At 46.6% G+C, this 23964-nt stretch overlaps 1 protein-coding gene across 6 annotated transcripts in view; it reads right to left on the reverse strand.

The window, feature by feature from the left end:
- disp1 (dispatched homolog 1 (Drosophila)) overlaps positions 1-23964 on the reverse strand; it is a 212072-nt gene that overhangs the window by 96884 nt on the left and 91224 nt on the right. The window contains exon 4 of one of the 6 annotated variants that reach the window (XM_055636205.1): positions 8232-8284. The exons of 4 other annotated variants lie outside the window; for them this stretch is intronic. The gene's annotated coding sequence lies outside the window, so the exon portion shown is untranslated. Of the gene's footprint in view, positions 1-8231; positions 8285-20807; positions 20949-23964 lie in introns of all 6 variants that reach the window. One more of the 6 variants, XM_055636203.1, reaches the window with a different exon arrangement.

Genomic DNA, 23964 nt, shown 5'->3' on the forward strand with positions numbered 1-23964 from the left:
GTCTGGCACGTTACACCTCCTCAACACTGCTTAAGTGTGAGGAGAGTTTCTGCTTCAGCACCCTGTTTGACAGGGCACTGCAGACCCTAGCAGCCTGCGGGTGAAAACATTTTCCCCATTCCCCCCCCCCACTAATCTTTCTTCCCGTTATTTAAAATCTCTTCCTTCCTGGTCTTCTCCCCTCCAATGAGGAAAGATAGACACAAAATGCTGGAGTAACTCAGCGGGACAGGCAGCATCTCTGGAGAGAAGGAATGGGTGACGTTTCGGTGTCGAGACCCTTCTTCCGATGAGGGAAGTTGATTCTTCCTATTTATCGTACTTATGGCTCCTCAATTTTATACAGCTCGTTTAGGTCTCCCCTTCCCCCCTGTGTTCCAAGGAAAACAAATCTAGCTTATCCAATACTAAACACTATGCTAGAGGTGCACAAAGCCAGGCAGCGTCTGTGGAGGGAGAAAGAGGGTGATCATCTTTCATCAGAGTCTTGCTCACCCCATCTTTCTTGATAGCCACCATTATTAGTCCAAACCACATCCTTACAAATCTCCTCTGGCTTCTATCAAACGGCCCACAATACTCTGACAGCACATATGCCCCCTAGTATCTGATTTATCCATCCTTGGAAAAAGGTTTGGACTGTCTTCCCTATCTATGCCTCTCATAATTTTATATGATGATGAAATGATCATTTGTTAAAATGAAAGGTACACAAAAATGCTGGAGAAACAGAGCGGGTGCAGCAGTATCTATGGAGCGAAGGAGATAGGCAACGTTTCGGGCATGATCTACATCTAGTTGATGTGCAGTTGGAACACAATATGCAATGCCAAGATGCCAGATGTAGATGACAACTGCTCACATTTAACACCATTGCAATCTAGAATGTATTATTTCTCAACGTCTAATGTAACAACGCTTTTAAAATGAGCAGCATTAGACACTCTTAGACTGTCAAATGAACTGCAAGAATTGTGCGCTGCCTGAGGCACACAGTTTTACAAGTTTCAGTCCCCACAGAACTGGAAAGGAACACCACTGCTCTAATAAAACGACTCAAATGTCCATAGACTATGTTTACAACAATATTAACTTTCCAAGCTTGGAATGTAAATGTCAGTTCCTCTTTTCCATTACTTTAGTTTAGTTTAGAGATATGGCGCAGAAACAAGCTCTTCGGCCCACCGGGTCCGCGCCGACCAGCGATCCCTGCACATTAACACTATCCTACACACACTTATGGCAATTTTTACATGTATACCAAGCCAATCAACCTACAAACCTGTAGGTTTTTGGAGTGTGGGAGGAAACCGAAGATCTTAGAGAAAACCCAGGCGGTCACGGGGAGAACGTGCAAACTCCGTACAGACAGCACCCTTAGGCAGGATCGAACCTGGGTTGTAAGACAGCAACTCTACCACTGCGCCACCGTGCCAACCCTTCTGCGCATAACTCTTCAAAACGTTTATTTACAATTCACACCCTACCCAATCTCATTGTCAGGGGTGGTGGTGAAGGCAGATATGATACAGATACTTGGATAGGGAAGGAGTAGTGAGATACAGACCTAACTCGGGTAAATGGGACTAGTGTGGAGAGGCATCTGGCAAGCATGGACAAGTTAGGCTGTTGAACTCTTTTTCTGTGCCGTACGTTTGTTTCTCTAATTCTATGAATTCTAAGCCCATTATTTATGAGAAAGATTTTAAACAAGAAATCAAGCAACAAATCAATTATATAAAGTGACAAAAAGGGAGTGGACATCTGGACAAACCTCTGACCTACCTTCACCAGTCATCCTGAGTCATTTAATATTCAGCTTCTATAGTCATACAGCACAGAAACAGGCCCTTCAGCCCAACTCGTCCATACTAGCCAATACACCCTAAGCAAGATAGTCGCACCAGTGCACATTTGGCCCAAACCACTCTAAACCTTTCCCATTTATGTAAATGTCCAAATGTCTTTTGAATGCTGTTATTGTGCCTGCCTCAACTACCTCCTCAGGCAGCTCGTTCCATAGACCCACCACCGTCTGTGTGAAAAAGTTGCCCCTCAGAGTTACTCCAGCTTTTTGTGTTTGCCACCAATCCTTCTGATAGCTTGGTGGATGCTGAGGTGCCCATGCCACCTTTTACCTTGCCTAACCTTCTTGGACTGCAGAAAATCTGGAGCAGAGGGAACCTTTTATTTCAGCTCGTTCAACAACCCAGTAGGCTTTGACGGGGGCGGCTGCAAATGGTCTTGACCAGTGTAGAGGTACTGGGAAAATGTGCTTCAAGGCAGCTTTTCATTCCACGTTCCCCAAAGTAACTAGCAGTCTAGGAGTCTGAAGATATTTACACGCCAGCCCACTGCCCCGTCACCCACAACAAACAATAATATCACATCACAGAATGCAGAGGCACCAGGTAATTTAACAACATCACCACAGGCTCGGTTAGCATCAGCCAAAATGCAAGGTCTGTAAAACTGCTGAAATAAAGCAGGGAAAAATAAATAAAGTTTCAATAGAATCTTGACTTTATCACATAAATAAATACACTAGCTAAATTAGCCATAGCAAGGGCTGTGCTCGGTAAATAGTCTGGAAGGAGGAAATTAATCCACACACAGTCTAACATGTTTCCTTCGCACTTGCCAAAACCTCTCGGAAATTAAGAAATACTATCGCATAATGATTATCCTTTCAATTAGCAACATCAGTCAAAGTTTGGCTTTCACTTCCTGCAGCTGAGGCAGCTGCCAAAGCGCAACTTTCTTTGCACCACTCAATATTTGCCTTTAGGCTCCAGTTTAATCTTTTCTGGTTGGGCTAACCACAGGGTGAAAACCTTCAGTCGCAAGATCCGTCTCGCTCAGGCTTCTTTCAGGCGCCTGGGAACAACTCGCTGTGCACAGCAATCCGTTAGCGATATTTATTTATGGTGAAGAGAGAAATCAATAAAACAGCTCCATTTAGCATTACGCAAATTAGATCAATAGTTTTTTTTTCCCCATTCCGTTCGCACTTTCCTTCCACTGTGAAAATTGAGACAGTATGCCTTACCTTCAGGACATCGCATTCAGAATCCTACATTATATTCACAACCTACATCCTATCACAAGGCATGCTGGCGCAGCAGTAGTGTTGCTGCCTTTTATGCCCCTGTCCCACTTGGGAAACCTGAACGGAAACCTCTGGAGACGTTGCGCCCCACCCAAGGTTTCCGTGCGGTTCCCTGAGGAACCGGCAGATACGTTTCTGTAGATGATTCCGAGGCCAACTTTGCGGGTCGGTATCTCGGCCGCACGGCAGCCTAGGCGGATCGTTCCCTTGCCCCGTTCAACTCCTTTTAGGAGGCCATGGTCCGGAAACACGGATAATCCAGAAAGGCTCTGGAAACAAAGGTGTAGGAGAATCGGTGTGGACCTGCACCATGCTAACAGATCTGTTGTGCTGCTGCAAGTCAGAACCTCATCCGTCCGTTTTGGGATATATGACAATAAAACACTCTAGATTCTTGTGTGTTTGGCCAAGTTTGGGATGTGTGCAGTCCAACTCGTCAACATGCAGGACCCGTCCGTTACAGCCCATCACGCACTTGCTGATTGAAACTCCAACGCAACCGTTGTCTCGTTGCTCCCATTGATTTCGACTCTGAGCTCAATGCTGAACAGCACAGATAGAGACCACTTGCTAACTGTGATGCATTCACAAACACACAAAAGACAGGAGCTGTTTAAGGTCATGTTCCCACTGCAATGTTTTCTCCTTGGCTCCTTTCCCATGATACTTCTAATCAATAAAGTGACTGGGGCTATCTATGGTTTCACTGATTTAGCCAAAGCTATTTTTAAATCTGCAATCTGGAAACAAAATTAGGCAAAATTGAAACTCCAAAAGGCACACGAGAATGCAGCAAAATTCCTCCACTATTTTATATGTAGCAGCTTCAAATACCTTTCTCCCTGCATTTAGAATGAAAGGGGGGGGGGGGGTGATAAGAGAGAGTGAGGGGGGGGGAGAAAGAGAGAGAGAGAGGGGCGGGGGGGAGAAAGAAGGGTCGGATAGAGGGGGGGGGGGGGGGGGGGGGCAGAGGGGGGGCGGGATGGGCGGGAGAGGGGTAGGGGGGCTGGGGAAGGGGAGGGGGGCCAGGGGGGGGGCAAGGGGGGATGGGCGGGAGAGGCGGGGGGGGGGGGGAGAGGCAAGGGGGGGGGGGAGAGAGGCAGGGGGGGGCGGGTGGGGGGGGGGGGGAGAGGGGGGGGGGAGGGGAGAGAGAGGGAGAGAGAGAGAGAGAGAGAGAGAGAGAGAGAGAGAGAGAGAGAGAGAGAAAGAGAGAGAGAGGGGTAAGAGAGAGACAGCGGGGCGGGAGAGGGACGGGCAGACAGAGAGAGAACAAGAACCAAGAGGACTGCAAGAAAAGTGTTTGGAACCACATGATTTCGAGCCAGATGGACTGAGAAATATCCAAAGGATGCATTAGTATCTGTACTCCATAGTTTATTCCTATGTACCATGAGGCACTATGGATCTGTCTTAGCTCACACAATCTCCCACAGCGCTGCTTCAACTATGCCTGTTTTCCATCAGAAGCTGTAACTGCATCTGGGGAGGGGGAAGCAGATGCAGCCAAATTTGCTTTTAAGATTGTTCCGTTCTGAATAAGAACTGTCAGCGAAGCTTTTACACCCACCAGTTCCTTCTCCCGAGTAGTTGAAGCGTCAAGCAAAGTCACTCCCAGCCTGGTCCCCCCCCCATAACATCTGGGGGTTGGGTGCCTGCGCTGGGAGAGGCATCCTGGAGACAAGTGAAGTGGCATCATCACCATCTCCACATGCGTGCGCAACCACTCCATCACAATGCCTGGCTATGCAGAAAAAAAAAGCACACAGTACATAAAACATAGAACAGTACATCACAGGGACACTGCCCACAATGTCTGTTCCAAACATGTTGCACAGACCAACTCTTATCTGCCTGCACATAATTCATATTCCTTCATTCCCTACATATCCGTATGCCTATCCAAAAAGACTTTCAAATGACACTTTCATATCTACTTGGCACACACCAACTTCTGTGTAAAAAAAAAGCCCCACATATCTCCTTTAAACTCTTCCACTCTCACTATAAAGCCATGCCCTCCTGTATTTGATATTTCCATCCTGGGATAAAAGGTTCTGCCTGTCTACCCTATCTATGCCTTTTATAGTTTTATATATGCCTATCAAGTATCCCCACAGTCTCTGGGGTTCTGGAGAAAACAATCCAACTTTGTTTAACCTCTCCCAGTGGCCAGACAACACTGGCACTATCCCACACATTAGGGACAATTTACAGAAGCCAATTAACCAGCAAACCTGTACGTGTGGGAGGAAACCGGAGCAGCTGGAGAAAATCCACAAGGTCACGGGGGGAACGTGCAAACTCCTTACAGACAGCACTCGCAGTCAGGATCGATCCCAGCAACTCTACCGCTGTGCCACCCTTTCAGGGAGTTATGGACTTGGACCCCAAGATCCCTCTGTACATCAATGCTGTTAAGGGTGATGGCATTCATTGTGTGTTAATTGTATTTTCACCAGAATGATCGGAGTGGTTCAAGGCAGTTGCTCACGACCAGACCTCAAAATTTTTTTTTTTTAATTGTAAGTTACTGATTGAGAAACAAATGGAAACGCCACTGGGATGGAATTGTCTGGCTGGAATAAAAAGAAATATACCAATGGAGACCATGGACTGTGGATAGAGAGATCTATAGGGATTCCTTCTCATTCCAGCAAGCCATCCTGGAAAAATGGACTGTGTGTGAATGTTGGACGGTGGAATGTCCAGGATCGGCTGGGTGGGATACACCGCCCACAGTTGCCTGGGAATTGTTAGTAACTTCACAACAGGAAGGGAAGTCAAGGATTTAACATAGAACAGAATATCCGTTCGTTTCTTCCCATGAATCAACCACTGATCGAAGGATGAGAGGAGTCTGCTCAAGAGTCACTCTTGTTATCAACAGACTAATCTTACATCCTTCGCTGAAGAATGGATATCCAGTCACTGCAGGAATCCTCCCACTCCGAGAGTAATGCTGAGCAATCGGTGGGGTAGGGGTTGCTCTGCTGGGAGCTGCCGTCAACCTGAAGGACTGAAAGGCCTCCTCTTGTGTCGTGAAACTGACGTCAGAACACAAGATGAGAGAAAATTCATGACAACAAACGTTGGAAATAGTCAAATCGGGCAGGATTTGTGGAGGGAGGAGCAGTGCTAACGTTTCAGTTCAATGAATTTGCATCCCTCTCCACCAAAGCTTGCTGCCTTGCTGAATATCCCCAGTGTTTGTTGCTCATTGTTTGACTTGCCTTCATTTCTCCTCCAGGACTAGCCTTCTGTGAGTAGCTCTCGTCACAAACACCAGGGTACAGAATGACTGAAGTGAACAGCAGGGGAGTTGTTGAGTCCATTTTGCTGGAGGCAGCGCTCTTTATGAGTCACTCAATTAATTCCAGTTCTTCGGCTCCTTCCCCGTGGTCCCTTTAAACTGCCTTCTCTTTTTTTTTTTAAAGAAGTAATTTATCTTTCTCTTTGTAGAAAGTAACTTTTGAATCTGCCCCAACTGTTCATACACATTGCATTCCAATCCCAGAAAAAGAAAATGGTCTTGAATTGCCAAATAAATCCTGCTGCCCTCCCCACCGGCCCAATATTGCCTAATCCACATTAAAATAGTCTGCTTCATTTGCTGGCTTCTTCAAGGGAAGCTGGCTGCTATTGCAGATACTGTAATAGCTGAGGGATCTTGGAGTACAAGTATTTAAGAAGGAACTGCAGATGCTGGAAAATCGAAGGTAGACAAAAATGCTGGAGAAACTCAGCGGGTACAGCAGCATCTATGGAGCGAAGGAAATAGGCGACGTTTCAGGCCGAAACCCAGAAGTTAATTCCTAAACTAAAATGCAGCACCCAAATTGGGACCTGGATGCATCAGTGGAGCCAGTGACCCTCTCTCTACTTCAATCTTGAACGTGGCACTACGGTACGTGGCAGACCGTACATGCTCTGTGGCATCACTCCCACCTCTCACGGACTTCCTCTCCATTTTGGAACTTACAAGCACATTATCTTCAATTATATCCGAAACCTTCAAGTCCACACCTTTACCTTCCAAGTCTGGAAGTTTTTCTGCCGATACTAACAAAATCAATCACTTTCAATCTACAACAGCTTAAATATCTGTGTCAAGAGGCACCGGAGAGAAAATGGTACTTAGATACAATGGGAGGTTGAAAGCCTTTACTGACAATGGCAATGTGTTGAGATCCTTCTTTAGACTGAGAGCGTGTATGATTTTTGTGTAACACACATTCTGGTTACAAATCACAAAATGCATTCACATCTCCCATCCATCGGGTATCTAGAATCACCAGAATTCTAGACTTACAAAGAAATTCTGAAGAATTTCAACTGGCTAAATGGCTAAATGCACCATCAGAATCTGAGCTCAGGCCTCAATATTCTTGAACAACAAAATCAGACAGAGATTCGACAAGAGGTGATCTGCTGCCGGCCCCTGATTTGTTCTGGCCTTTCCTCACCGGGTTTTTTCCAACCCCCCCCCCCCCTATCTTTCAGTGTGTGGAAGGATTCTGACTCGAAAAACCACTTATTCCTTTTGCAGAGCATGTTGTGTTTAGATTAGTTCAGAGATGTAGCACAGGAACAAGCCCTTGAGCCCACGTCGACCAGCGATCATCCCGTACTCGAGCACTGTCCTACACACGAGGGATCATTTACACTTTGTACCAAAGACAATTAACCTACAAATTTGTACATCTTTGGAGTGTGGAAGGAAACTGGACACCCAGGGAAAAACCCACGCAATCACAGGGAGGACGTACAAACTCTGTACAAACAGCACCCGTAGTCAGGGTCAAACCCGGGTCTCTGGCGCTGTGAAGGAGTAACTTTACTGCTGCGTCACCGTGCCACCCCTTGCGTTACTGTGCCGCCGTCTTGAGCAAAAAAACAAGTGCTAGTGGAACAGCGTGTCTGACAGCAGGTTCCTTGTGCCATCTGTCCATTCCCTCCACAGATGCTGCCCGACTCCCCGAGTTCCTCCAGCACTTTGTGAGTTACTGGCTTCCAGCACCTGCAGTCTCTTGTAACCAGCCAAGAGTCTTTCCCTATACAGGAGCCACAAACGCGGTGGTTGGATCGCATTGTGTCGCCCTCCATGACTCAATAACGTACTCACTGTTAATATTCACCCTTGTAGGATGCCATTCTGGGCAAGAGGAGAGGTCAATCCTACACAAAATAAGAATGACAAGAGAATACATTTTAAAATGTTTCAATAAATCCACAGGAATTACGTTTCTTTGCACAGCTGGCAAACCAATAAAGGAATGCACTGAATTTGCTGTGATAGGAGTCAAGAGCTGGAGCTGGTCTTTCATTGCAGATGTGAGCCGTAAAATCTGTTATCAAATATTCACTGCAAGAATAAATGTCTGCCTTAAGCAACTACTGTATATGGTGCAGCACATGTTGGCAGAGTGCAGACTACAAATCAATGCAATGCAATAAAACGCCTAAAATATGGCTGCAGTCCGGCCGTGGTGGGAAGGAAAAGCCCGAGCAACGAGAAATATCAAAGGACCTTCCCACGTTTCTTCATTCAGAAAGACAATGATTTTATGGGGAACGACATAACAAGTCAAATTCAAAAACCATAGATCAGCTCCTTCCCTAAGTTTCAGACATCATTCTTTTCTTAAAATCAGTGAAACTTTTAAAAAAGAAACAGACTTTGGACTGCTTCCTTTTTACAAAGTGCACTGGCTTTCCTTAGAGGTCCCCAAATCTTTGGAATTCTGTCAAAAATTGGAAAAATCATTTTAAAGAAAACAGATAGATTTACATAGCATGCTATCAAGCTCGGAAGTAATTCTGGGCTCAATTCTAGAATTAAGTACATAGATTTTTTAAAATGAACTCAGCCTTCACGCACGAAACATGGTACGGCTCAACATTGTCAAAAGCTAGTTTCACAGTTATTCATTTTATGCTATACATCGGCTCCACTTACTGCTGTGTCTTGGGGCTGTATGACAAGGAATTAAACTCTGGTCACTTTCATTCTCCCAAATGAAATCCTGGCAGAAGCTTTCTGTGGCTCTGAACTCTGCACACACCCAGGATTTAAAGAGAACAGCTCTGCTCTTTAGTGCAGCTTGGAGCCGCAGCACACTGGGCAAGTCCCATCCACAAGATACTGTGGACTAGCTCGCAGCTTCCACAACGATATCTGGCTCCCTGCCACTCCTCCCATCACATTGACTTCTATTTTCATGCCTGTACTGGAAACTATCGGCCCTTTGGTGAACCAAAGGAAGATGTTTCCGACTCTCTAAATAAATTAGAAGAATTTGATTTACTGTCCCCATCTTTATAGAGAGACAGAGAGACAGAGAGACAGAGAGACAGAGAGAGTGAGAGAGAGACAGAGAGAGTGAGAGACAGAGAGTGAGAGACAGAGAGAGTGAGAGACAGAGAGAGTGAGAGACAGAGAGAGCATCCTTTGCATCAATCAAATAAAAATGAAGAAAGCACTCACTTTAGGAAAACATTATTCTCCTTTGAAACGTAGACATGGTTTCATGCCGGGAGAAACAGCTGAGCGATCTGCTTGTGAGCTCCTTTACTCTCATGCCGTCAGTGGGACAAACTGGAAAACCAGCTTCTGACAATCTCACGACCCATATTCAACACCAGAGTCCCCCCAGCCCCCTCTACTTAGCTTAGAATCGTTTGTCAGAGAATCCATTTACAGGGCAAAAATATTAGAGGACTTGACACAGTCAAATATCAAGTGATTCACAGCTGCTCTCAAAGCTCTTAAAAAAAAGAAGAAATTCAAGCCTGTAATTGAAAAGGCCAAAACTTAAATGTTCCATTGTCACTTGAGCAGAAGGCACACATTGAAAGAAAGATCCAGTCAGGTGTGTGACTAAAAGATAAATTGGTGAGACGTTTTTGAGGGGGGAGGGGGTGAAAGAGAATGATCCCACCAAGCATTTCATTTCCTGCACCGAAGGCCATTGTCAGATGGTCGTGTCAAATATTTACCCTTCCCAGATTACTGCAATGGGATGAAATGAGGTTCTTTGTTATCACAGTCATTTGCACAAGTCTGTGGCACTAAACTCAAATTCTCACGACTTTGCTGGATGAGGGACGGCTGGGCTGCAGCACAGTTCCCGCTCTCCTCCCCACAGCTGGGTGGGCTCACCACTCTGGTCAACGGCTTGGGCTGGGTACGATCAACAAGGGGAGGCTGAGAGACGCAAGGCCGGACAGCAGTCACCGATGCTGAAGTTACAGTCTGCGAAGGGCGCGGACTGCTCTCACCCCAGCCACAGACTGTTTATCCTCCTACCATCCGGGAGGCGCTACAGGTATCTCCGTTGCCGGACCAGCAGGTCCAGGAACAACTTCTTCCCTGCGGCAATTACACTACTTAACTCTGTACCTCGGTGACTGCCAATCACCCCCCGCCCCCCCAACGGACACTCCTTCCCCCAAAAAAAGAAAATTGCTCTACGCCGACTGTATGTACGTATATATATTTATTGCTCATATTCTATGTTCGCTCTTCTGGGTGAGATGCTAACTGCATATCGTTGTCTCTGTACTGTACACTGCACAATGACAATAAAGTTTGAATCTGAAACTGAATCTGAATCTACAGGTGGTCTGGTTATTCAGACGGTGCTGGGACAGGACGGCTGATGCAACTCCTGCTCTCGCTGGCGGGGGCTCACCTGGTTCCTTCAACACTCCCTCCCTCCACACACAGCTCCTATCCTTTCATCTTGCTGTGAACTGGGCAAACAGTACTCCACGTGGATGTGGGAACTGAGCTGCAAATGTACCCATGGCCTCAAAGCACTCCTATGTTCAGAGATGGAGGATGCCACAGCAATACCCTTCCCCAACTACCCACCACCTGCCACCTATCCACCCAATAACATAGACATAGAAACATAGAAAATAGGTACAGGAGTAGGCCATTCGGCCCTTCGAGCCTGCACCGCCATTCAATATGATCATGGCTGATCATCCAACTCAGTATCCTGTACCTGCCTTCTCTCCATACCCCCTGATCCCTTTAGCCACAAGGGTCACATCTAACGCCCTATTAAATACAGCCAATGAACTGGCCTCAAATACCCTCTGTGGCAGAAAATTCCACAGATTCACCACTCTCTGTGTGAAAAATGTTTTTCTCATCTCGGTCCTAAAAGATTTCCCCCTTATCCTTAAACTGTGACCCCTTGTTCTGGACTTCCCCAACATCGGGAACAATCTTCCTGCATCTAGCCTGTCCAACCCCTTAAGAATTGTGTAAGTTTTGTACACAGGCACAGTCCTTCCAAGCTTTTCCACGACTTCCCTTCACTGGCTGCGCAGTGCTCGGTGGCATTCCCATGGGGACGTGAAAGGTGCTGAATGAATACAAGCCCTTTTCATTCTTGAACCCAAAACGTCACCTATCCATTTTCTCCAGAGATGCTGCCTGATCCGATGAGTTTCTCCAGCAGTTAGTGTCTACCCTTCTCATTCATATTTAGATGGGTTCAGAGTCGGACATCATGGAAACAGGACCTTCAGCTCAACTCATCGATCAAGATGTCACATTTACACTGGTCCCATCTGCCTTACATTTGGTCCATGTCCCTCTAAACCATTCCTACCCAATGTTTGCAGATGACCCACATTGCTGGGGGTGCAGACTGTGAGGAAGGCAGATTAGCCACAGAAATGGCCGGGGAAGAGGCGGGGGGAGTTTAGTCCGAGCAAGTGTGTGGTATTACACTTTGCGAGGTCAGATGCAAGAGGAAAAATATACAATTAATGGCATAACCATTAACAGCACTGATGTACAGAGGGATCTTGGTGTCCGAGTGCATAGCTCCCTGAAAGTTGCAACACAAGTAGATAGAGTGCTAAAGAAAGTGAATGGCATGCTTGCTTTTATGGGTCAGGGCATTGAGTATAAGTCAGGAAGTCAGGATGCAGCTCGATAGGACTTTGGTGCGGCTGCATTTGAAGTATTGTGTGCGGTTCTGGTTGTTCCAACACAGGAAGGATGAGGTGGCTTTAGAAAGGGTGCCCTGGAATTTACCAGAGTGGTGCCTGAATTCGGGGGGGATTGGCTACAGGGAGAGGTTGGGCAAACTTTAACTGTTTTCCCTCAAATGCTAGAGGTTGCGAGGAGACGTGATATATAAATTTATGAGATGCATAGTTAGGGTAGACAGCTTTTTCTCAGGATGGAAATTACAAATACTGGAGGTCATAGCAATAAGGTGAGAGCGGCAAAGTTTAAAGTGCGGGGCAAGTTTTTATTTTTTATTTTTTACACAGAGGGTGTTGAGTGCTTGGAACGTGCTGCCAGGGGTGTTGGTGGAGGCAGATATGATTGAGGCATTTAAGAGAACTTTGGATAGGCACATGGATATGCAAGGATTTGGATTATGTGCAGGTAGATAACAAGAGTCAAGAGTCAAGAGTCAATTTAATTGTCATTTGGACCCCTGGAGGTCCAAACGAAATGCCGTTTCTGCAGCCATACATTACACACAAATAGACCCCAGACACAACATAATTACATTTTACATAAACATCCATCACATAGCTGTGATGAAAGGCCAAAAAAACTTATCTCTCCACTGCACTCTCCCCCCCCCCGATGTCAGAGTCAAAGTCAAAGCCCCCGGCTGGCGATGGCGATTGTCCTGCGGCCATTGAAGCCACGCCAGGTGGTGCGAGGTCGCACACCGGGTCTTGGTGTTGGAGCCCCCGGTGTGCGCTCGCAAAGTCCCGCAGCCGTTCCAGCCGCGCGGGGCAGTGGTGTCAGGCCCCGCTCCAGGAGCTCTTCAACCCCGCAACACGGGCGGGGGAAGTCGCCGTTGCAGGAGCCCCGAAAAGCGGTCTCCCTCCAGGGAGCCGCGGGCTCCCGGTGCCGCCATCCGCAGACCCGCAGTTGCAGCCTCCGACTCAGCAGCAGCAGCGGCATCGGCAGCAGCAGCAGCAGCAGCAGCGGCAGCAACAGCAGCGCTCCTCCACCGCTCCACCCGCTCCGGTCTCGGCCACCTCCGCGACGGCAACGGTGAGTCGGCACCAGAGTCCCCGGCTTCTTCCCGTTGGAGGCCGCTCCTCGTTGCGGCCTCAACGACACCTGAGACCCGACGAGAAAAGGTCGGGTCTCCAGTGCAGGGAGAGATTCAAAAGTTTCCCCCCCCCCTCCCCCCACACACACACCCCAACATAAAATAACAAAAACTACATAAAAACACAGACAAAAAATAATAAAACGCGGACAGGCTGCAGAGGCCGCTGCTGGCCAGAGCCGCGCCTACAGATAGTCTTGCCATCATATTTGGCACGGAAATTGTGGGCCAAAGGGCCTGTTCCTGTGCAGTACTCTTTTATGTTCCATGTAACTCCTCTGTACTGAAAGAGAGTGAAACAAAAAAACATATGGGCGGCACAGTGGCGCAGCGGTCGAGTTGCTGCCTGACAGCCTCACAGGCGCGAGGTTCATCCTGTACGGAGTTAGTTTGCTCATTCTCCCCATGACCAGAGTGGGTTTTCCCCGCGATCTCCAGTTTCCTCCCGCAAGTCAAAGGGTACAGGTTTGTAGGCTAATAGGCTTTGTAAATTTGTACATTGTCCTTAGTGTGTAGGATAGTGTTAGTGTGTGCCGGTATCGCTGGTCGGCACGGACTTGGTGGGCCGAAGGGCCTGTTTCTGTGCTGCTTCTCCAAGCTAAGCTAAGAAAACTTAACATCTGTCATTGGATAAATGGAAGAGGCATTTATTGAAAAGTTTTGAACCAAAAAAAGTGAATATGAAGAAAGGTCTTGACCCAAAACTTTGTTTGTCAATTCCCTCCAAAGATGCTGCCTGATCTGCTGAGTTCCTCCAGCACTTTGTGCGTTCTGCTTAAAATTCTAGTGTCTACAGTCTCTTGTGTCTCAACTCTTATTAAAGATGTGGAAGCAGGACACCGAGAACAAAACAAGGTTATCAGGGAAGTCAATATTGCTTTGTGAAAAGGACATGTTTGGCCAATTTACTAGCGCGCTTTGCAGTAATAGCAAGTATTGTTGAGAAGAAGGAACTATACATAGATTGCCAGAAGGCATTTGATGAGAGTTCACATCAAATGTTGGTGGAAAATAAAATTATCTGGCAAACAGGAAACATTGTAAATATAACAGGTCATTTTCTGGTTGACAAAATGTAATGAGTAGGGCTTTATTGGTTCTGGGCCCTCAACATTTTAATCATTATACAAATTACTTGAATAAAGACACCAAAGACAAGATTGATGAATTTTCTGATGGCACAAAGGAAGGGAAAAGAGTAAGCTGTGAATAGGACATAAGGAAGTGCAAAAGCTGCAACAGCTCTGCCCCAGACCACAGAGAGTTGTAGATGTAGCCCAGTCCATCTACACTTCATGCTGCCTCTGAAAAGCAGCCGACATAATCAAAGAGTCTGTCCCACCGCAGTCATTCCTCATTCTTCCCGCTCCCGCTGGACAGAAGGTACAGAAGCTTGAAAAATGCGCACCACCAGACTTCTTCCCCTCTGTATCAGGCTTCTGAACAGTCCTTCCGTAAGCTAGGATACAATCAGATTCAGCTATTGAGGTTGGGCAGGCTTGAACTTTATTCCTTGGAATGCAGGAGGCTGAGGGACGATCTTATGGAGGTGTATAAAATAGAGGGGGACAGATAGGGTTAATGTACAGAATCTCCCCAAGAGAATTAGAGACCATAGGTTGGAGAAATATTTAACAGGAACCTGAGGGGAAACTTTTCACACAGAGGGTGGTGGGTACGTGAAACAAGCTGCCAGAGGAAGTTGTTGAGGCAGGTACTATAACAATATAAAGGCTTTTCGACAGGTACATGGATAGGTAAAGTTTAGAGGGATATAGGGCAAACGCAGGTAAACGGGTCGAGGCTAGATGAAGCATCTTGGTTGCATGGGAGTTGGGCGGAATGTTTCCTTGCTGTATGAGTGGCCTATGCACTCCTAATTCCCAAGTTCAAATATATGCTCACAACCAGAAGTCCCATCCTCAACTTCCCAATGCAAATATTATATTCACGGCAACTTCTGAATTCTCTGGGGTGGAACCCTCTCCAAGACAGACGTGATGCTCACCGTTTGACCTGTTTTTACAAAATGTTAAATGGTCAGCTCGACATAGACTACAAGACCTACACCAAACCCAAACCAATTAGGAGCAGACGAGGGCATTCGATCCAATTTGTGATCCCAGCTACAAAGACAGATGTGTACAGCAATTCGTTCTTCCCCCGCACAATTAAAGCATGGAATAATCTCCACCCAACTATAGTTACCCAACCAGATGCAACTAAATTTAAAGTAGCTCTTTCTTCCCAATAACCCTTTCTGGCTTAAGCCCTCCCTTCACCACCTCCAGTTTAAATTCCATTTGGAATATTTTGGAGGACCAAGAAACCAAGAACCAAGAACAAACTGCATGGAAGATTAGTCCACCGATGATACCTCTCCTGAAACTGTAAACCCCTGATAATTCTCAATCACATACAGGTTTCCTATTTAAATCTAGCAGGCACCTCAGGTGCTGCCAGCCCTCTGCGGCAGCCTAATGGTTAATAGGACTTTGCAAGCACAATATTAAATAAACACATTTATTGTGGCAATCCACCCAACTGACAGCACTTAATCAAATGCAGCCTGACATCTGAACCGGCTGAACCTACTCGTGGTTTACAGGTGGAATTTCATCGTCATTATTGCCGTGCAGTTTGTACAAAGCAAACAGAATTTCAAAACATACAACACAAGAATTAAGGTGACGAGGGGTAACCCTAATGCCCCTGTCCCACTTTGGAAACCTGAACAGAAACCTCTGGAGACTTTGCGCCCCGCCCAAGGTTTCCGTGCGGTTCCCAGAGGTTGTAGGTGGTTCCCGGAGGTTGCAGGTAGTGGAAGGAGGTAGGGAGACTGACAAAAACCTCTGGGAACCGCACGGAAACCTTGGGTGGGGCGCAAAGTCTCCAGAGGTTTCCGTTCAGGTTACCCAAGTGGGACAGGGGCATTAGGCTCACAAACCTGCAGTTACTGCCTCAAACCACTCCTCCACCTACATCGTCTTTTTAAAATACCTTTCCCAAAAAGACAGAAAATTCAGCACGTTTCCAATGACTTCTACAGATGCACTGTGGAAAGCATACTGTCGGGTAGCATCCCAGCTTGGTTTGGGAACAGCCCTACCCAAGGCCGCAAGAAATTGCGAGCGTTGTAGATGTAGCCCAGTCCATCACACTGTTCACACACACCAGACTCCCCACCATCCACTCCATTTACACTTCACGCTGCCTTGGGAAAGCAGCCAACATTATCAAAGACTTGTCCAGCTTCAATCGTTCCTCCTTCTCCCCGCTCCCATCCGGCAGAAGGCACAGAAGCCTGAAAGCGCGCTCCACCCGACTCAGGAACAGCTTCTTCGCCTCTGTTATCAGGCTTCTGAACGATCTGTCCGTAAGTCAGGGTGCTGTTTGATTCACCTCAACCCCTTTGCAGGCATTGTACTTTGACCATGAAACTGGTATGTTACAATGCTGACAAGTATATTCTGCAGGTACACAAAAAAGATGGAGAATCTCAGCGGGTGCAGCAGCATCTATGGAGTGAAGGAAAAAGGCAACGTTTCGGGCCAAAACCCTTCTTCAGAGGGTTATTAAGTATATTCTGCACGCTTGTATCTTTCCGTTGCTCTATATATTGTTCTTGAGTTTGACTTGGTTGTATTTCTGTATAGTACTATCAGATCTGATTGAATAGCATGCAAAACAAAGCATTTCTCACGGGCGGGCAGGAATGCAGAGCTGTCGTGATCTTATTGAGTGGCTAAGCGACGAGGGTCCAGGTGGCCTACTCCTGCTGGCAATTGATATATTTGTGTGCATGAGGACAAATGCAAGCCGAGGATAAATGGATATGGGATAGGGTTGAAAGTTTGCTCTTAGTAGAAAAAGAAAAATTCAGCAGTCACCCAAAATACAACTCAGCGAATGAGACCACCCAAACCTGCTTCGACTATAAATTATTTTGCAATTTTGCAATTCATCTTCCTCTCCTTTACAAAGAAAAATATGCACCTATTACATCGATGCTGGCAATAGAAATTGTTTATGCGAGGACTTTGCTGATAAATGTCAGTGATTCCAGCATCTGGGATTTCCATTCGTTGTTTAAACATGGAAGTCAAGAGTCAAGAGCGTTTCATTGTCATATGTCCCAGAGAGAACAATGAAATTCTTGCTTGCTGCAGCACAACAGAATATGTAAACATAGTACATAAACGAGAGAAATAAAAAGTTCCGTGTGTGTATATACACATGCACACATACTTAAAAAACAAACAATTACAGTGCAATAATAATAAGTCTTCAGGAAGTCTAGGGGCGGCACGCACACCCCCATCCACATTAACGGGACGGAGGTGGAACGTGTTTCCAGCTTCAGGTTCCTGGGGGTCAACACCTTCGATGACCTCTCTTGGACCCACAATACCTCAACTCTGGTCAAGAAGGCTCACCAGCGTCTCTTCTTCCTGAGGAGACTGAAGAAGGCCCATCTGTCTCCTCAGATTCTGGTGAACTTCTACCACTGCACCATCGAGAGCATCCTTACCAACTGTATCACAGTATGGTATGGCAACTGCTCTGTCTCCGACCGGAAAGCATTGCAGAGGGTGGTGAAAATTGCCATCTGAATCTGAAGTCTGTTGTAGTTACATAGAAACATCGAAAATAGGTGCAGGAGAAGGCCATTTGGCCCTTCGATCCAGCACCGCCATTCATTGTGATCATGGCTGATAGTCCCTAATCAATAACCCGTGCCTGCCTTCTCCCCATATCCCTTGAATCCACTAGCCCCTAGAGCTCTATCTAACTCTCTCTTAAATCCATCCAGTGATTTGGCCTCCACTGCCCTCTGTGGCAGGGAATTCCACAAATTCACAACTCTCTGGATGAAAAAGCTTTTTTCTCGCCTCAGTCTTAAATGGTTTCCCCTTTATTCTAAGACTGTGGCCCAAAATTTCAGAGCTTATTGTTGCCGTGTTTAATAGCCCGAATGCTGGAGGGAAGATCTCTACGGAAGTTTGTGCTGTACCTCTCACCTCACAATTGAAACCCCCAAATCCTCAGCAATGTCCCAGTCCATCTCCTTTGCACCCCTCTCCAGTGCAATCATTTCCTCCCTCCAGTGTGGTGACCAGTTCTACAGACAGTAGATAAGACACAAAATGCTGATGTAACTCAGCGGGACAGGCAGCATCTCTGTAGAGAAGGGATGGATAACTTCTTCAAGACTCAGACAGTACTCTAGTTGTGGCCTAACTGATATTTTATAAACTTGTAGCACAGGCCTCCCTATTCTCGCAAAGACACAAAGAGCTGGAGTAACTCAGCAGGTCAGGCAGCATTTCTGGAGAACATGATAGGTGACTTTCGGGACCCTTCTTCAGACTGGTGTATGGGGGGGGGGGGATTAGAATGCTGGGAGAGAAGTAAGGGCAGGACAAAACCTGGAAAGTGATGGGTGAAGATATATAGACATAAAAGGCTGGAGTAACTCAGCGGGTCAGGCAGCATCTCTGGAGAAAAGGAATAGGCGACGTTTTGAGTCGAAACCCTTCTTCAGACCTGCATACCCATTCCTTTTCTCCAGAGGGACTGCCTGACCCACTGAGTTACTACAGCATTTTGTGTCTATTTCCAGTGCAAACCAGCATCTGCAGTGCGTTCCTGCACAAGTGATAGGTAGGTGCAGGTGAGTGAGGATTTTTTGCTTGACAGATGGATGGACCAATGCCAGGGATGAAAAGACAACACGTGTGAGACAAGGAGATAAGGATTGAAGAGGTGTAAATTGTGAAGACATGGGAAGAAATATATGTTGAAGGGGCTAGTGGGGAGGGGGAAAGGGGAGAATTGGCAAAAATCAGGTGGGGCACAGGGAGAGAGGGGAGAAAATGTGGTTGTAGTTAGTCTAACCCTGGATTTGCACCCATTTCTCCCATTCCCTCTCTGCCCTGAAGTGATTTTGGCGGTGACGAGAGGCACACAGAGCGACAGAGAGAGAGAGGCACATAGAAAACAGAGAGAGAGGCACACAGCGAGAGGAAGCAACAAAGTTTAACTCGGACGGTCCTAGACATAATGCCAAAAGTGCCTGAGTGGAGTAATCAAGGAGATATTTACTGGCTTCAACAAGAGTCTGTTAACAACATAATCACGTATAAAACCAAAGAGAAGCAAAGCAGACCTGAATGTTAGCACATATTCCACTTACTCCAATCTGATCTAAAGTGCTCTAATTTATTTTGTATTAGATTATGATATGATGACATTTCCAGCATAGTGCACGTGACTTCTGATTTAATAAAGCTCATTGGCTATTTCAGAGTAAAGCTGACGAGTTGTTATAGTACATGAAGCAATTGTCTTGCATATCAAACTATAGAATTGTTATGCATAGGCAGGATAACAGATGCCAGGCAGGCAGGAGAGTTACAAGAATATAACACATACATAACAATTCTGATGAAGTGATTCATGAAGCAGAGTTTGTGCTTTATGAACAGTTGTGGACCAGCCATAGATTTATAGAAACACAAGGAACTGCAGATGCTGGTTAATTCCCCAAAGGTTCACAAAGTGCAGGAGTAGCTCAGTAGGTCAAGCAGCATCTCTGGAGGACACACAGGCAACGCTTCTGATGAAGTGTCGGAAGAAACGTCTCGACACAAAATGCCGCCAGAGATACTGGCTGGCACGCTGAGCTACTCCAGCACTTCGTGTCCTTTTGTGTATTAACCCCAGCAGGACCAGTGTTGTTCTGAGTTGTTCGTCCTGCCACAGACTCTGGAGGTTCAGACAGAGAATTGGGGACAGAATCTCAGCTGACCCTCCTGTGCTGCACCGAGGTTTCTCCACATTTTCTCCATCAACACAGGATTGATCATAATAAAGAGGTGCCGCACACAATGAGGGCAGGCATCCCGTGAAGCCTCTGCTGACTCTCCGGTCTTACTTAGTCTTACACTTGCCAACTCTCCACATTGCTCATCCTCAAGTATTGGTTAACGTTAATGAGTCAGTTTCCACCATCTTTTCAGGAGATGTCTCAATTCCAACAAAACAATTTCATCCCCCAGTGGAGCCATTACACCAGTTGCCAGCAGGAATCATTCTTTCTATCCCATCTAACTAAAGCTCTCGTAACCTCGAAAACCCTGATAACATCTCCACTCCAGTTTAAAAGTGTTAACCTTTCCAGCACCTCATAATTGCTACCCCTGATCCATGGAAAAGTCTTGTTGGATCTCCTCAGTGCAAGAAGTCAAGAAAATAGTTGCAGCAGTCGGCCACTCAGCCCCGTCAATCAATACCATCATGGCTGATCTGCCACAGACCTCAACTCTTTTGTGCCAGATCTACATTGCCCCAAGTCCCCAATCTTACACAAATGTAACTATCGTCACTTTAAAAGCTACCAATATTCTGGCCTCCAATATCCCCCAGGTTAGAGAACTCTAGTTTTACCATCCTCTGCGAGACCACCTTTAATCGGATTATTAGAATTTTCCTGGATGACGCCCAAAGATGTCCACACCACATCAGCCGAGGGCCACAGCAATGAGCATCATCTTGGTTGTGTAAAACTTCGTAATCTTTTTACTTCCCCTCACCTTATTGATGTGCTCTGATACCTAAGAGCATTTCTGGTTGTGGTCCCTAAGGTCTCTCCACAGGTGAGCCATTTGCAGAGTCTACATTAGGTCCTCTCTCATGCACATCTCTTCCCACTTGTCTAGAATGGACTTCATTTGCTATGGGAAAAAAAAGACAAAGTGCTGGAGTGACTCAACGGGTCGGGAAGCATCTCTGGCCAACATGGATAGGTAGCATGGACAACATGGTTTCAGTTCGGGACCCTCCTTCAGACTGAAGGTGGTTTTTTTTTGTAAACCAGCATCTGCAGTTCCTCGTTTCCTCATTTGCTTTGGCTTTGCCCAAGGTTTTACACAGGTCTAATAGCCATGAATAAAAGGAATGTCTTAAATAAAGGGAACAAACATTCAAACAACTCCATGAATGACTTAGGATTTACATTGGTAAAATAAACTGCATACACGAAAATTTAAGAATTTCCAAACAGCCTACAAAAACACAGTCACACGAAACTCTCACCTCCAACCAGTAATGCGATTGAACCAACAGATGAACAACATCAAAATAGCCAGGACAAACCAAAAGAAGCATTAACTTGACACACAGCTGAAATAGCCAGACGCTATAATCCATTCTCATCATCCCACAACAGGCAACTGCTTTAATGAATGTGAAACTAGAGCTCGTATTAAATCCACTTTTTTATGTGCATAGCTTTCAAGCTCAAGTTTACAGTCATCTGCATGAGTATAGCGAGCTACAGGTACAATGAAAGGCTTACTTGCTGCAGCACCACAGGCGCTCAGATAAACATCTAAAAACAAATTACACGGAAAACCCTTTAAAAAAGACCGCAAATAAAGACATCAGTGCAAAAAGTTAAATAAAACAACAAGTCCATGGTGGTTCAAGTGGTGTTTGGGTGTTGAGATAGAATTAGTGTTGTGCAGGTTCGTTCAAGTTGTGGGAAAGCAGCGGCTCCTGATCCTGGCGGTGTGGGACCAGGGGCCTCTGTACCTCCTGGCCGATGGTAGCAGCGAGATGAGGGCACAGAGAGGATGGGGGGGGGGGGGTGGGGATTTTGAGGAGAGAAGCCGCCTTCCCGAGGTGTAGATGCTTTTGTTCTGGACCTCATGACCTCATCCTGGAGAGAAGGAATGGGTGACATTTCGTGTCGAGACCCATCCGAGACCTTAAACGTCACCCATTCCTTCTCTCCAGAAATGCTGCCTGTCCCGCTGAGTTACTCCAGCTTCTTGTGTCTAAACCAGCATCTTCAGTTCCTTCTTAAACTATATTCTACACTCTGTATCTTCCTCTTTGCTCCACCTATTGTAGTTGAGTTTAACTCATTGCATCTATGTGTGGTATATTAGATCTGATTGGATAGCATGTAAGATAGACAATAGACAATAGGTGCAGGAGTAGGCCATTCGGCACCGCCATTCAATGTGATCATGGCTGATCATCCCCAATCAGTACCCCGTTCCTGCCTTCTCCCCATATCCCCCGACTCCGCTATTTTTAAGAGCCCTATCTAGCTCTCTCTTGAAAGCATAAAGCTTTTCACTGTACCTCGGTACAGGTGACAATAATAAACCTAAAGTAGTGGGAAGAGCCAAGGGCAGGGATGGGCTGAATGGAGAATGGCTTACTCCTCATGTCGTTAAATAAAAGAGAAGTAATTAAATAAAAGAGAAACGCTGGCTTCAATATAAATGTGCAGCCTCCTTGTATGCACTGAGTATTACCACCTAGCCTCATGTAGGCGGTGGACAGGAGGACTGGGTCTGTGGCAAATTAATTCCGGGAAAAGGTCGAGAAGGACAGATTTTAGTTTGATTTAGAACAAAACTCCAACTACAGATTAAGAAAATAATTTGGAGAGCTGTGGGAAGCCTGCAAGCATGCGGGGCCAACAGGACAGCTTGTCAAGAAGCTGACACAGACACATTGTGCTGAATGATTCAACAAATGATGGTGTTCCCGCTGCCTACTGTGGCGAGAGGGCATTGATTCAGAAGGAGACAGCAGTGGAGACTGGAAATTCTACTTTAGACTTTAGAGATACAGCATGGAAACAGGCCCTTCGGCTCTCACCGACCAGTGACCACCCTATACACTAGCGCTATCCAACACACCAAGGACAATTTACAAATTTTACCAAAGCCAATTACTCTACAGATGTCTTTGGGATGTGGGGGGAAATCAGAGCACCCAGAGAAAACCTGCTCGGTCACAGAGAGAACGTGCAAACTCCATACAGACAGCACCTGTAGTCAAGATCAAACATGGGTCTCTGGTGATGTAAGGCACAACTCTACAGGTCCTGTCCCACCAGCATGCGACTCCATGCAGCTAGCATGACCTAACGTGGTCTCTTGAGCCGTACGGCCTCGCGGGGCCGGTCCCACTTCAATCGCCGGAGCCGTATGGAGTTGTGCGGAGCTGGTCCCGACATCGCGCGGGGCTCCAAAAAACTGACACTGTGCAAAAATTCTGCGTGGCCGGCAGCCGCATTGAGGCCGTACACAGCTCCTCGACGGCGTACTCAGCGTCTCGAAGCCGTACGCAGCGTCTTTACGGCATAAGCCTAGCGCATGGCGTTGCGTGATGACGTAACCGCCCAACGCCGTGCGACGTCCAAATTCAGTCAGCCCGCCTCTTGCCCAGCTGATTGGTGAGTATGATGTCGGGACCAGCCCCGCACAACTCCAGATGGCTCTGCGCTTGGAAGTGGGACCGGCCCCGCAATGTCATACGCCTCAAGCCACCACGTTTGGTCGCGCTAGACGCATGTAATCGCATGCTGGTGGGACAGGCCATTATCACTGTGCCACGCTGCTGCCCAATGCTGCCAAACAATCCCCACACAAACACTTCAGAAAGGTTTATCCTCAATGAAGATAATGAGGAAGTGGTTAATGTAGGTACAGTAACAACATTTAAAAGACATTTGAACTGGTACATGATAGTTTAGGTTTTAGAACGATATGGTCCAATGGAACTAGTTTGGATAGGGCATCTTGTTTGGCATAGACATATTTGCAGTTCCGCATTGATTAGGGAGAAGAGCTGGCAGTAGGGCACTGGGCCGAAGGGCCTGTTTCCCTGCTGTATGACTCCGGTGCTACGGTGAGGATAGGGAAGTGGGACTATGGCAAGTTTGCACAG

Source organism: Leucoraja erinacea, chromosome 5, assembly GCF_028641065.1.
Source record: "Leucoraja erinacea ecotype New England chromosome 5, Leri_hhj_1, whole genome shotgun sequence".
Classification (NCBI taxonomy): Eukaryota; Metazoa; Chordata; class Chondrichthyes; order Rajiformes; family Rajidae; genus Leucoraja; species Leucoraja erinaceus.